The sequence below is a fragment of the Eucyclogobius newberryi genome, unplaced genomic scaffold, assembly GCF_026437365.1.
Source record: "Eucyclogobius newberryi isolate DKJ021-1_F unplaced genomic scaffold, fEucNew1.0.hap1 SCAF_21, whole genome shotgun sequence".
NCBI classification, from domain to species: Eukaryota; Metazoa; Chordata; class Actinopteri; order Gobiiformes; family Gobiidae; genus Eucyclogobius; species Eucyclogobius newberryi.
In genome coordinates this window covers 6,043,322-6,056,276 of record NW_027315846.1, presented here as the reverse complement: position 1 = coordinate 6,056,276, position 12,955 = coordinate 6,043,322, and the positions used below count along the sequence as shown (strand labels likewise).

Here is a 12,955-nt window from a genome sequence, read left to right as displayed (position 1 = left end):
AATGGTCTTCAATATTATTGTTTTTTCACAGCAATTAAAGGAACTGATCGTGATTTGTTTAACGTTTACATCAGGGCTATTCAACATGAGGCCTGCGGGCCAAATCAGGCCCGCCAAGTGATTTAATCCGGCCCACAACCCATTTTAAAAAACATAACAACAAAAAATAACCTTGTTTGCAGAGCTGCTTTATAGTCTATTCTCTGAGCCACAGGAGCCAGTGCAGAGACCTGAGAACAGGAATAATGTGATGGTACTTCCTGGTTCTAGTCAGGACCCGAGCAGCACCGTTCTGGATGTACTGCAGCTGTTTTACAGCTCGTTTGGAGAGGCCAGTGAGCAGCTGTTACAGTCTAATCTACTGGAGACAAACGCATGGATAAGTCTCTCCAAATCTGGTTTGTTTGGCAATGTTTTTTATATGGTAAAAAGCTGCTGATGTTATTGATTTGATGTGGCTGTTAAATTCAAGTCTGAGTCCATTATTACCCCCAGATTTCTAACTTGATTCGTAGGTTTTAGAGCCAGACTCTGGAGGTGACCGCTAACACTTTCTCTTTGTTTCTGTGGGCCAAAGACGATTATTTCAGTCTTGTCTGAGTTCAGCTGGAGAAAGTTGTTTTGCATCCACAAACTGATCTGTTGGATGCAGTGACAGAGTGAATCCACTGGTCCCTATTCACCTGCCGACAGTGAAACATAGATCTGAGTGTGGTCTGCATAATTGTGATGGGACACATTTTCACTGCGTATCAACTGACCTAACGGCAGCATGTAGAGGTTGAACAGAAGGGGACCCAGGACTGACCCTTGGGGCACTCCACAGGTCAGGGTCATGTGGTCTGAGACACAGCTACCAATTTCAACAAAGTACTTCCTGTCTTCCAGATAGGACCTTAACCAGTTTAGGGCAGTGCCAGTGATGCCCACCCAGTCCTCTAGTCTCTGTAAGAGGATCCCTTGATCGACAGTGTCAAAAGCAGCACTCAGATCTAACAGAATTAAGACTGAGGTTTTGCCCGTGTCAGTGTTCAGGCGGATGTCATTTGTCACCTTGACAAGAGCAGTCTCAGTGCTGCGATGAGGTCTAAAACCTGACTGAAAAACATCAAATGAGTTGTCTATTAAGAGGAAATCTGTGAGTGGTTGTAAACAACCTTTTCAAGGACTTTGCCCCAAAATGTTAGATTGGAGATGGGCCGGTAATTACTCAGTACTGCGGCATCAAGACTGCTCTTCTTTAGGAGAGGCTTTATGACCGCAGTTTTCAAAGACATTGGGAATGTTCCAGATTGAAGCGACATGTTGACTATGTGAGTGAGTGGTGCTAACAAACTCTTCAGCACAGACTTTAGAAATCTGGTGGGTAACACATCGAGGCAGCATGTAGATGAACTCAGACTGGTGATGATCTCCTGGACAGTTTTGTCAGTTACTGGTGCAAAGTGAGTTGATACTTATTTATGTAAGTATAAATATAAGTATAAGTCACGACCCGGCCAAAACTATGAAAAACCTGCATTCAGGAACTGCTCTGTTAGTAATACCTTGTTGGTCCAGGCCTCGTTGGCGCAGTAGGCAGCGCGTCAGTCTCATAATCTGAAGGTCGTGAGTTCAAACCTCACACGGGGCACGAGTTTTGCTACTGAGCTGATCTTTACCCACGTTCTGGCACTTTCTGTCATAAAAGTGGTGATTTTTAGTCCGTTTCACAATATCAGGCCCAGTAATGATTGAAACACAGGCTGTCACCAATAATTTATGTGTTAAAACTGTGATTATTGTCATTTGTAAGTAATGTTGGTTTTATTTACTTATTTTTTGTGATCTGGCAACCCTGGTTTAGGCCTTTACAAATACGTTTTGGAAATACATACATTTCAGGAATGAAATATCGCTGTAAATTGTATTTTCTTGACTTGAAATATACATCATGTCTTTTGGGTTCATTAGTTATCGTGGGTAAATTTATGGAGTATTTTTTCGTCAGTTTTGAAACGTTTACGCGGCAGAAGATAGAACAGTAATGACATATCTGTGACTCTTTATGATCCTAATGCTGTATCTTTTGATTATTTTAAACACGGTTCAAAAGGGTTTATTATTCTGCTAAAATGGTCTTCAATATTATTGTTTTTTCACAGCAATTAAAGGAACTGATCGTGATTTGTTTAACGTTTACATCAGGGCTATTCAACATGAGGCCTGCGGGCCAAATCAGGCCCGCCAAGTGATTTAATCCGGCCCACAACCCATTTTAAAAAACAAAACAACAAAAAATAACCTTGTTTGCAGAGCTGCTTTATAGTCTATTCTCTGAGCCACAGGAGCCAGTGCAGAGACCTGAGAACAGGAATAGTGTGATGGTACTTCCTGGTTCTAGTCAGGACCCGAGCAGCACCGTTCTGGATGTACTGCAGCTGTTTTACAGCTCGTTTGGAGAGGCCAGTGAGCAGCTGTTACAGTCTAATCTACTGGAGACAAACGCATGGATAAGTCTCTCCAAATCTGGTTTGTTTGGCAATGTTTTTTATATGGTAAAAAGCTGCTGATGTTATTGATTTGATGTGGCTGTTAAAATTCAAGTCTGAGTCCATTATTACCCCCAGATTTCTAACTTGATTCGTAGGTTTTAGAGCCAGACTCTGGAGGTGACCGCTAACACTTTCTCTTTGTTTCTGTGGGCCAAAGACGATTATTTCAGTCTTGTCTGAGTTCAGCTGGAGAAAGTTGTTTTGCATCCACAAACTGATCTGTTGGATGCAGTGACAGAGTGAATCCACTGGTCCCTATTCACCTGCCGACAGTGAAACATAGATCTGAGTGTGGTCTGCATAATTGTGATGGGACACATTTTCACTGCGTATCAACTGACCTAACGGCAGCATGTAGAGGTTGAACAGAAGGGGACCCAGGACTGATCCTTGGGGCACTCCACAGGTCAGGGTCATGTGGTCTGAGACACAGCTACCAATTTCAACAAAGTACTTCCTGTCTTCCAGATAGGACCTTAACCAGTTTAGGGCAGTGCCAGTGATGCCCACCCAGTCCTCTAGTCTCTGTAAGAGGATCCCATGATCGACAGTGTCAAAAGCAGCACTCAGATCTAACAGAATTAAGACCAAGGCTTTGCCCGTGTCAGTGTTCAGGCGGATGTCATTTGTCACCTTGACAAGAGCAGTCTCAGTGCTGCGATGAGGTCTAAAACCTGACTGAAAAAACATCAAATGAGTTGTCTATTAAGAGGAAATCTGTGAGTGGTTGTAAACAACCTTTTCAAGGACTTTGCCCCAAAATGGCAGATTAGAGATGGGCCGGTAATTACTCAGTACTGCGGCATCAAGACTGCTCTTCTTTAGGAGAGGCTTTATGACCGCAGTTTTCAAAGACATTGGGAATGTTCCAGATTGAAGCGACATGTTGACTATGTGAGTGAGTGGTGCTAACAAACTCTTCAGCACAGACTTTAGAAATCTGGTGGGTAACACATCGAGGCAGCATGTAGATGAACTCAGACTGGTGATGATCTCCTGGACAGTTTTGTCAGTTACTGGTGCAAAGTGAGTTGATACTTATCTATGTAAGTATAAATATAAGTATAAGTCACGACCCGGCCAAAACTATGAAAAACCTGCATTCAGGAACTGCTCTGTTAGTAATACCTTGTTGGTCCAGGCCTCGTTGGCGCAGTAGGCAGCGCGTCAGTCTCATAATCTGAAGGTCGTGAGTTCAAACCTCACACGGGGCACGAGTTTTGCTACTGAGCTGATCTTTACCCACGTTCTGGCACTTTCTGTCATAAAAGTGGTGATTTTTAGTCCGTTTCACAATATCAGGCCCAGTAATGATTGAAACACAGGCTGTCACCAATAATTTATGTGTTAAAACTGTGATTATTGTCATTTGTAAGTAATTGTTGGTTTTATTTACTTATTTTTTGTGATCTGGCAACCCTGGTTTAGGCCTTTACAAATACGTTTTGGAAATACATACATTTCAGGAATGAAATATCGCTGTAAATTGTATTTTCTTGACTTGAAATATACATCATGTCTTTTGGGTTCATTAGTTATCGTGGGTAAATTTATGGAGTATTTTTTCGTCAGTTTTGAAACGTTTACGCGGCAGAAGATAGAACAGTAATGACATATCTGTGACTCTTTATGATCCTAATGCTGTATCTTTTGATTATTTTAAACACGGTTCAAAAGGGTTTATTATTCTGCTAAAATGGTCTTCAATATTATTGTTTTTTCACAGCAATTAAAGGAACTGATCGTGATTTGTTTAACGTTTACATCAGGGCTATTCAACATGAGGCCTGCGGGCCAAATCAGGCCCGCCAAGTGATTTAATCCGGCCCACAACCCATTTTAAAAAACAAAACAACAAAAAATAACCTTGTTTGCAGAGCTGCTTTATAGTCTATTCTCTGAGCCACAGGAGCCAGTGCAGAGACCTGAGAACAGGAATAGTGTGATGGTACTTCCTGGTTCTAGTCAGGACCCGAGCAGCACCGTTCTGGATGTACTGCAGCTGTTTTACAGCTCGTTTGGAGAGGCCAGTGAGCAGCTGTTACAGTCTAATCTACTGGAGACAAACGCATGGATAAGTCTCTCCAAATCTGGTTTGTTTGGCAATGTTTTTTATATGGTAAAAAGCTGCTGATGTTATTGATTTGATGTGGCTGTTAAAATTCAAGTCTGAGTCCATTATTACCCCCAGATTTCTAACTTGATTCGTAGGTTTTAGAGCCAGACTCTGGAGGTGACCGCTAACACTTTCTCTTTGTTTCTGTGGGCCAAAGACGATTATTTCAGTCTTGTCTGAGTTCAGCTGGAGAAAGTTGTTTTGCATCCACAAACTGATCTGTTGGATGCAGTGACAGAGTGAATCCACTGGTCCCTATTCACCTGCCGACAGTGAAACATAGATCTGAGTGTGGTCTGCATAATTGTGATGGGACACATTTTCACTGCGTATCAACTGACCTAACGGCAGCATGTAGAGGTTGAACAGAAGGGGACCCAGGACTGATCCTTGGGGCACTCCACAGGTCAGGGTCATGTGGTCTGAGACACAGCTACCAATTTCAACAAAGTACTTCCTGTCTTCCAGATAGGACCTTAACCAGTTTAGGGCAGTGCCAGTGATGCCCACCCAGTCCTCTAGTCTCTGTAAGAGGATCCCATGATCGACAGTGTCAAAAGCAGCACTCAGATCTAACAGAATTAAGACCAAGGCTTTGCCCGTGTCAGTGTTCAGGCGGATGTCATTTGTCACCTTGACAAGAGCAGTCTCAGTGCTGCGATGAGGTCTAAAACCTGACTGAAAAAACATCAAATGAGTTGTCTATTAAGAGGAAATCTGTGAGTGGTTGTAAACAACCTTTTCAAGGACTTTGCCCCAAAATGTTAGATTGGAGATGGGCCGGTAATTACTCAGTACTGCGGCATCAAGACTGCTCTTCTTTAGGAGAGGCTTTATGACCGCAGTTTTCAAAGACATTGGGAATGTTCCAGATTGAAGCGACATGTTGACTATGTGAGTGAGTGGTGCTAACAAACTCTTCAGCACAGACTTTAGAAATCTGGTGGGTAACACATCGAGGCAGCATGTAGATGAACTCAGACTGGTGATGATCTCCTGGACAGTTTTGTCAGTTACTGGTGCAAAGTGAGTTGATACTTATTTATGTAAGTATAAATATAAGTATAAGTCACGACCCGGCCAAAACTATGAAAAACCTGCATTCAGGAACTGCTCTGTTAGTAATACCTTGTTGGTCCAGGCCTCGTTGGCGCAGTAGGCAGCGCGTCAGTCTCATAATCTGAAGGTCGAGAGTTCAAACCTCACACGGGGCACGAGTTTTGCTACTGAGCTGATCTTTACCCACGTTCTGGCACTTTCTGTCATAAAAGTGGTGATTTTTAGTCCGTTTCACAATATCAGGCCCAGTAATGATTGAAACACAGGCTGTCACCAATAATTTATGTGTTAAAACTGTGATTATTGTCATTTGTAAGTAATTGTTGGTTTTATTTACTTATTTTTTGTGATCTGGCAACCCTGGTTTAGGCCTTTACAAATACGTTTTGGAAATACATACATTTCAGGAATGAAATATCGCTGTAAATTGTATTTTCTTGACTTGAAATATACATCATGTCTTTTGGGTTCATTAGTTATCGTGGGTAAATTTATGGAGTATTTTTTCGTCAGTTTTGAAACGTTTACGCGGCAGAAGATAGAACAGTAATGACATATCTGTGACTCTTTATGATCCTAATGCTGTATCTTTTGATTATTTTAAACACGGTTCAAAAGGGTTTATTATTCTGCTAAAATGGTCTTCAATATTATTGTTTTTTCACAGCAATTAAAGGAACTGATCGTGATTTGTTTAACGTTTACATCAGGGCTATTCAACATGAGGCCTGCGGGCCAAATCAGGCCCGCCAAGTGATTTAATCCGGCCCACAACCCATTTTAAAAAACATAACAACAAAAAATAACCTTGTTTGCAGAGCTGCTTTATAGTCTATTCTCTGAGCCACAGGAGCCAGTGCAGAGACCTGAGAACAGGAATAATGTGATGGTACTTCCTGGTTCTAGTCAGGACCCGAGCAGCACCGTTCTGGATGTACTGCAGCTGTTTTACAGCTCGTTTGGAGAGGCCAGTGAGCAGCTGTTACAGTCTAATCTACTGGAGACAAACGCATGGATAAGTCTCTCCAAATCTGGTTTGTTTGGCAATGTTTTTTATATGGTAAAAAGCTGCTGATGTTATTGATTTGATGTGGCTGTTAAATTCAAGTCTGAGTCCATTATTACCCCCAGATTTCTAACTTGATTCGTAGGTTTTAGAGCCAGACTCTGGAGGTGACCGCTAACACTTTCTCTTTGTTTCTGTGGGCCAAAGACGATTATTTCAGTCTTGTCTGAGTTCAGCTGGAGAAAGTTGTTTTGCATCCACAAACTGATCTGTTGGATGCAGTGACAGAGTGAATCCACTGGTCCCTATTCACCTGCCGACAGTGAAACATAGATCTGAGTGTGGTCTGCATAATTGTGATGGGACACATTTTCACTGCGTATCAACTGACCTAACGGCAGCATGTAGAGGTTGAACAGAAGGGGACCCAGGACTGACCCTTGGGGCACTCCACAGGTCAGGGTCATGTGGTCTGAGACACAGCTACCAATTTCAACAAAGTACTTCCTGTCTTCCAGATAGGACCTTAACCAGTTTAGGGCAGTGCCAGTGATGCCCACCCAGTCCTCTAGTCTCTGTAAGAGGATCCCTTGATCGACAGTGTCAAAAGCAGCACTCAGATCTAACAGAATTAAGACTGAGGTTTTGCCCGTGTCAGTGTTCAGGCGGATGTCATTTGTCACCTTGACAAGAGCAGTCTCAGTGCTGCGATGAGGTCTAAAACCTGACTGAAAAACATCAAATGAGTTGTCTATTAAGAGGAAATCTGTGAGTGGTTGTAAACAACCTTTTCAAGGACTTTGCCCCAAAATGTTAGATTGGAGATGGGCCGGTAATTACTCAGTACTGCGGCATCAAGACTGCTCTTCTTTAGGAGAGGCTTTATAACCGCAGTTTTCAAAGACATTGGGAATGTTCCAGATTGAAGCGACATGTTGACTATGTGAGTGAGTGGTGCTAACAAACTCTTCAGCACAGACTTTAGAAATCTGGTGGGTAACACATCGAGGCAGCATGTAGATGAACTCAGACTGGTGATGATCTCCTGGACAGTTTTGTCAGTTACTGGTGCAAAGTGAGTTGATACTTATTTATGTAAGTATAAATATAAGTATAAGTCACGACCCGGCCAAAACTATGAAAAACCTGCATTCAGGAACTGCTCTGTTAGTAATACCTTGTTGGTCCAGGCCTCGTTGGCGCAGTAGGCAGCGCGTCAGTCTCATAATCTGAAGGTCGTGAGTTCAAACCTCACACGGGGCACGAGTTTTGCTACTGAGCTGATCTTTACCCACGTTCTGGCACTTTCTGTCATAAAAGTGGTGATTTTTAGTCCGTTTCACAATATCAGGCCCAGTAATGATTGAAACACAGGCTGTCACCAATAATTTATGTGTTAAAACTGTGATTATTGTCATTTGTAAGTAATTGTTGGTTTTATTTACTTATTTTTTGTGATCTGGCAACCCTGGTTTAGGCCTTTACAAATACGTTTTGGAAATACATACATTTCAGGAATGAAATATCGCTGTAAATTGTATTTTCTTGACTTGAAATATACATCATGTCTTTTGGGTTCATTAGTTATCGTGGGTAAATTTATGGAGTATTTTTTCGTCAGTTTTGAAACGTTTACGCGGCAGAAGATAGAACAGTAATGACATATCTGTGACTCTTTATGATCCTAATGCTGTATCTTTTGATTATTTTAAACACGGTTCAAAAGGGTTTATTATTCTGCTAAAATGGTCTTCAATATTATTGTTTTTTCACAGCAATTAAAGGAACTGATCGTGATTTGTTTAACGTTTACATCAGGGCTATTCAACATGAGGCCTGCGGGCCAAATCAGGCCCGCCAAGTGATTTAATCCGGCCCACAACCCATTTTAAAAAACATAACAACAAAAAATAACCTTGTTTGCAGAGCTGCTTTATAGTCTATTCTCTGAGCCACAGGAGCCAGTGCAGAGACCTGAGAACAGGAATAATGTGATGGTACTTCCTGGTTCTAGTCAGGACCCGAGCAGCACCGTTCTGGATGTACTGCAGCTGTTTTACAGCTCGTTTGGAGAGGCCAGTGAGCAGCTGTTACAGTCTAATCTACTGGAGACAAACGCATGGATAAGTCTCTCCAAATCTGGTTTGTTTGGCAATGTTTTTTATATGGTAAAAAGCTGCTGATGTTATTGATTTGATGTGGCTGTTAAATTCAAGTCTGAGTCCATTATTACCCCCAGATTTCTAACTTGATTCGTAGGTTTTAGAGCCAGACTCTGGAGGTGACCGCTAACACTTTCTCTTTGTTTCTGTGGGCCAAAGACGATTATTTCAGTCTTGTCTGAGTTCAGCTGGAGAAAGTTGTTTTGCATCCACAAACTGATCTGTTGGATGCAGTGACAGAGTGAATCCACTGGTCCCTATTCACCTGCCGACAGTGAAACATAGATCTGAGTGTGGTCTGCATAATTGTGATGGGACACATTTTCACTGCGTATCAACTGACCTAACGGCAGCATGTAGAGGTTGAACAGAAGGGGACCCAGGACTGACCCTTGGGGCACTCCACAGGTCAGGGTCATGTGGTCTGAGACACAGCTACCAATTTCAACAAAGTACTTCCTGTCTTCCAGATAGGACCTTAACCAGTTTAGGGCAGTGCCAGTGATGCCCACCCAGTCCTCTAGTCTCTGTAAGAGGATCCCTTGATCGACAGTGTCAAAAGCAGCACTCAGATCTAACAGAATTAAGACTGAGGTTTTGCCCGTGTCAGTGTTCAGGCGGATGTCATTTGTCACCTTGACAAGAGCAGTCTCAGTGCTGCGATGAGGTCTAAAACCTGACTGAAAAACATCAAATGAGTTGTCTATTAAGAGGAAATCTGTGAGTGGTTGTAAACAACCTTTTCAAGGACTTTGCCCCAAAATGTTAGATTGGAGATGGGCCGGTAATTACTCAGTACTGCGGCATCAAGACTGCTCTTCTTTAGGAGAGGCTTTATGACCGCAGTTTTCAAAGACATTGGGAATGTTCCAGATTGAAGCGACATGTTGACTATGTGAGTGAGTGGTGCTAACAAACTCTTCAGCACAGACTTTAGAAATCTGGTGGGTAACACATCGAGGCAGCATGTAGATGAACTCAGACTGGTGATGATCTCCTGGACAGTTTTGTCAGTTACTGGTGCAAAGTGAGTTGATACTTATTTATGTAAGTATAAATATAAGTATAAGTCACGACCCGGCCAAAACTATGAAAAACCTGCATTCAGGAACTGCTCTGTTAGTAATACCTTGTTGGTCCAGGCCTCGTTGGCGCAGTAGGCAGCGCGTCAGTCTCATAATCTGAAGGTCGTGAGTTCAAACCTCACACGGGGCACGAGTTTTGCTACTGAGCTGATCTTTACCCACGTTCTGGCACTTTCTGTCATAAAAGTGGTGATTTTTAGTCCGTTTCACAATATCAGGCCCAGTAATGATTGAAACACAGGCTGTCACCAATAATTTATGTGTTAAAACTGTGATTATTGTCATTTGTAAGTAATGTTGGTTTTATTTACTTATTTTTTGTGATCTGGCAACCCTGGTTTAGGCCTTTACAAATACGTTTTGGAAATACATACATTTCAGGAATGAAATATCGCTGTAAATTGTATTTTCTTGACTTGAAATATACATCATGTCTTTTGGGTTCATTAGTTATCGTGGGTAAATTTATGGAGTATTTTTTCGTCAGTTTTGAAACGTTTACGCGGCAGAAGATAGAACAGTAATGACATATCTGTGACTCTTTATGATCCTAATGCTGTATCTTTTGATTATTTTAAACACGGTTCAAAAGGGTTTATTATTCTGCTAAAATGGTCTTCAATATTATTGTTTTTTCACAGCAATTAAAGGAACTGATCGTGATTTGTTTAACGTTTACATCAGGGCTATTCAACATGAGGCCTGCGGGCCAAATCAGGCCCGCCAAGTGATTTAATCCGGCCCACAACCCATTTTAAAAAACAAAACAACAAAAAATAACCTTGTTTGCAGAGCTGCTTTATAGTCTATTCTCTGAGCCACAGGAGCCAGTGCAGAGACCTGAGAACAGGAATAGTGTGATGGTACTTCCTGGTTCTAGTCAGGACCCGAGCAGCACCGTTCTGGATGTACTGCAGCTGTTTTACAGCTCGTTTGGAGAGGCCAGTGAGCAGCTGTTACAGTCTAATCTACTGGAGACAAACGCATGGATAAGTCTCTCCAAATCTGGTTTGTTTGGCAATGTTTTTTATATGGTAAAAAGCTGCTGATGTTATTGATTTGATGTGGCTGTTAAAATTCAAGTCTGAGTCCATTATTACCCCCAGATTTCTAACTTGATTCGTAGGTTTTAGAGCCAGACTCTGGAGGTGACCGCTAACACTTTCTCTTTGTTTCTGTGGGCCAAAGACGATTATTTCAGTCTTGTCTGAGTTCAGCTGGAGAAAGTTGTTTTGCATCCACAAACTGATCTGTTGGATGCAGTGACAGAGTGAATCCACTGGTCCCTATTCACCTGCCGACAGTGAAACATAGATCTGAGTGTGGTCTGCATAATTGTGATGGGACACATTTTCACTGCGTATCAACTGACCTAACGGCAGCATGTAGAGGTTGAACAGAAGGGGACCCAGGACTGATCCTTGGGGCACTCCACAGGTCAGGGTCATGTGGTCTGAGACACAGCTACCAATTTCAACAAAGTACTTCCTGTCTTCCAGATAGGACCTTAACCAGTTTAGGGCAGTGCCAGTGATGCCCACCCAGTCCTCTAGTCTCTGTAAGAGGATCCCATGATCGACAGTGTCAAAAGCAGCACTCAGATCTAACAGAATTAAGACCAAGGCTTTGCCCGTGTCAGTGTTCAGGCGGATGTCATTTGTCACCGTGACAAGAGCAGTCTCAGTGCTGCGATGAGGTCTAAAACCTGACTGAAAAAACATCAAATGAGTTGTCTATTAAGAGGAAATCTGTGAGTGGTTGTAAACAACCTTTTCAAGGACTTTGCCCCAAAATGGCAGATTAGAGATGGGCCGGTAATTACTCAGTACTGCGGCATCAAGACTGCTCTTCTTTAGGAGAGGCTTTATGACCGCAGTTTTCAAAGACATTGGGAATGTTCCAGATTGAAGCGACATGTTGACTATGTGAGTGAGTGGTGCTAACAAACTCTTCAGCACAGACTTTAGAAATCTGGTGGGTAACACATCGAGGCAGCATGTAGATGAACTCAGACTGGTGATGATCTCCTGGACAGTTTTGTCAGTTACTGGTGCAAAGTGAGTTGATACTTATCTATGTAAGTATAAATATAAGTATAAGTCACGACCCGGCCAAAACTATGAAAAACCTGCATTCAGGAACTGCTCTGTTAGTAATACCTTGTTGGTCCAGGCCTCGTTGGCGCAGTAGGCAGCGCGTCAGTCTCATAATCTGAAGGTCGTGAGTTCAAACCTCACACGGGGCACGAGTTTTGCTACTGAGCTGATCTTTACCCACGTTCTGGCACTTTCTGTCATAAAAGTGGTGATTTTTAGTCCGTTTCACAATATCAGGCCCAGTAATGATTGAAACACAGGCTGTCACCAATAATTTATGTGTTAAAACTGTGATTATTGTCATTTGTAAGTAATTGTTGGTTTTATTTACTTATTTTTTGTGATCTGGCAACCCTGGTTTAGGCCTTTACAAATACGTTTTGGAAATACATACATTTCAGGAATGAAATATCGCTGTAAATTGTATTTTCTTGACTTGAAATATACATCATGTCTTTTGGGTTCATTAGTTATCGTGGGTAAATTTATGGAGTATTTTTTCGTCAGTTTTGAAACGTTTACGCGGCAGAAGATAGAACAGTAATGACATATCTGTGACTCTTTATGATCCTAATGCTGTATCTTTTGATTATTTTAAACACGGTTCAAAAGGGTTTATTATTCTGCTAAAATGGTCTTCAATATTATTGTTTTTTCACAGCAATTAAAGGAACTGATCGTGATTTGTTTAACGTTTACATCAGGGCTATTCAACATGAGGCCTGCGGGCCAAATCAGGCCCGCCAAGTGATTTAATCCGGCCCACAACCCATTTTAAAAAACAAAACAACAAAAAATAACCTTGTTTGCAGAGCTGCTTTATAGTCTATTCTCTGAGCCACAGGAGCCAGTGCAGAGACCTGAGAACAGGAATAGTGTGATGGTACTTCCTGGTTC

At 42.0% G+C, this 12,955-nt stretch overlaps 1 protein-coding gene and 6 non-coding genes across 7 annotated transcripts in view; all 7 read left to right on the top strand.

Annotated features, from left to right (window-relative positions):
• LOC140370980 (cyclin-K-like) overlaps positions 1-12,955 on the top strand; it is a 143,814-nt gene that overhangs the window by 39,972 nt on the left and 90,887 nt on the right. The window lies entirely within an intron of this gene.
• On the top strand, positions 1,561-1,633 carry trnam-cau (transfer RNA methionine (anticodon CAU)). The gene has a single exon. It is a non-coding gene; the product is annotated as a tRNA-Met (tRNA).
• On the top strand, positions 3,676-3,748 carry trnam-cau (transfer RNA methionine (anticodon CAU)). The gene has a single exon. It is a non-coding gene; the product is annotated as a tRNA-Met (tRNA).
• Positions 5,792-5,864, top strand: trnam-cau (transfer RNA methionine (anticodon CAU)). Its single transcript has one exon. It is a non-coding gene; the product is annotated as a tRNA-Met (tRNA).
• On the top strand, positions 7,906-7,978 carry trnam-cau (transfer RNA methionine (anticodon CAU)). Its single transcript has one exon. It is a non-coding gene; the product is annotated as a tRNA-Met (tRNA).
• trnam-cau (transfer RNA methionine (anticodon CAU)) lies at positions 10,020-10,092 on the top strand. The gene has a single exon. It is a non-coding gene; the product is annotated as a tRNA-Met (tRNA).
• On the top strand, positions 12,135-12,207 carry trnam-cau (transfer RNA methionine (anticodon CAU)). The gene has a single exon. It is a non-coding gene; the product is annotated as a tRNA-Met (tRNA).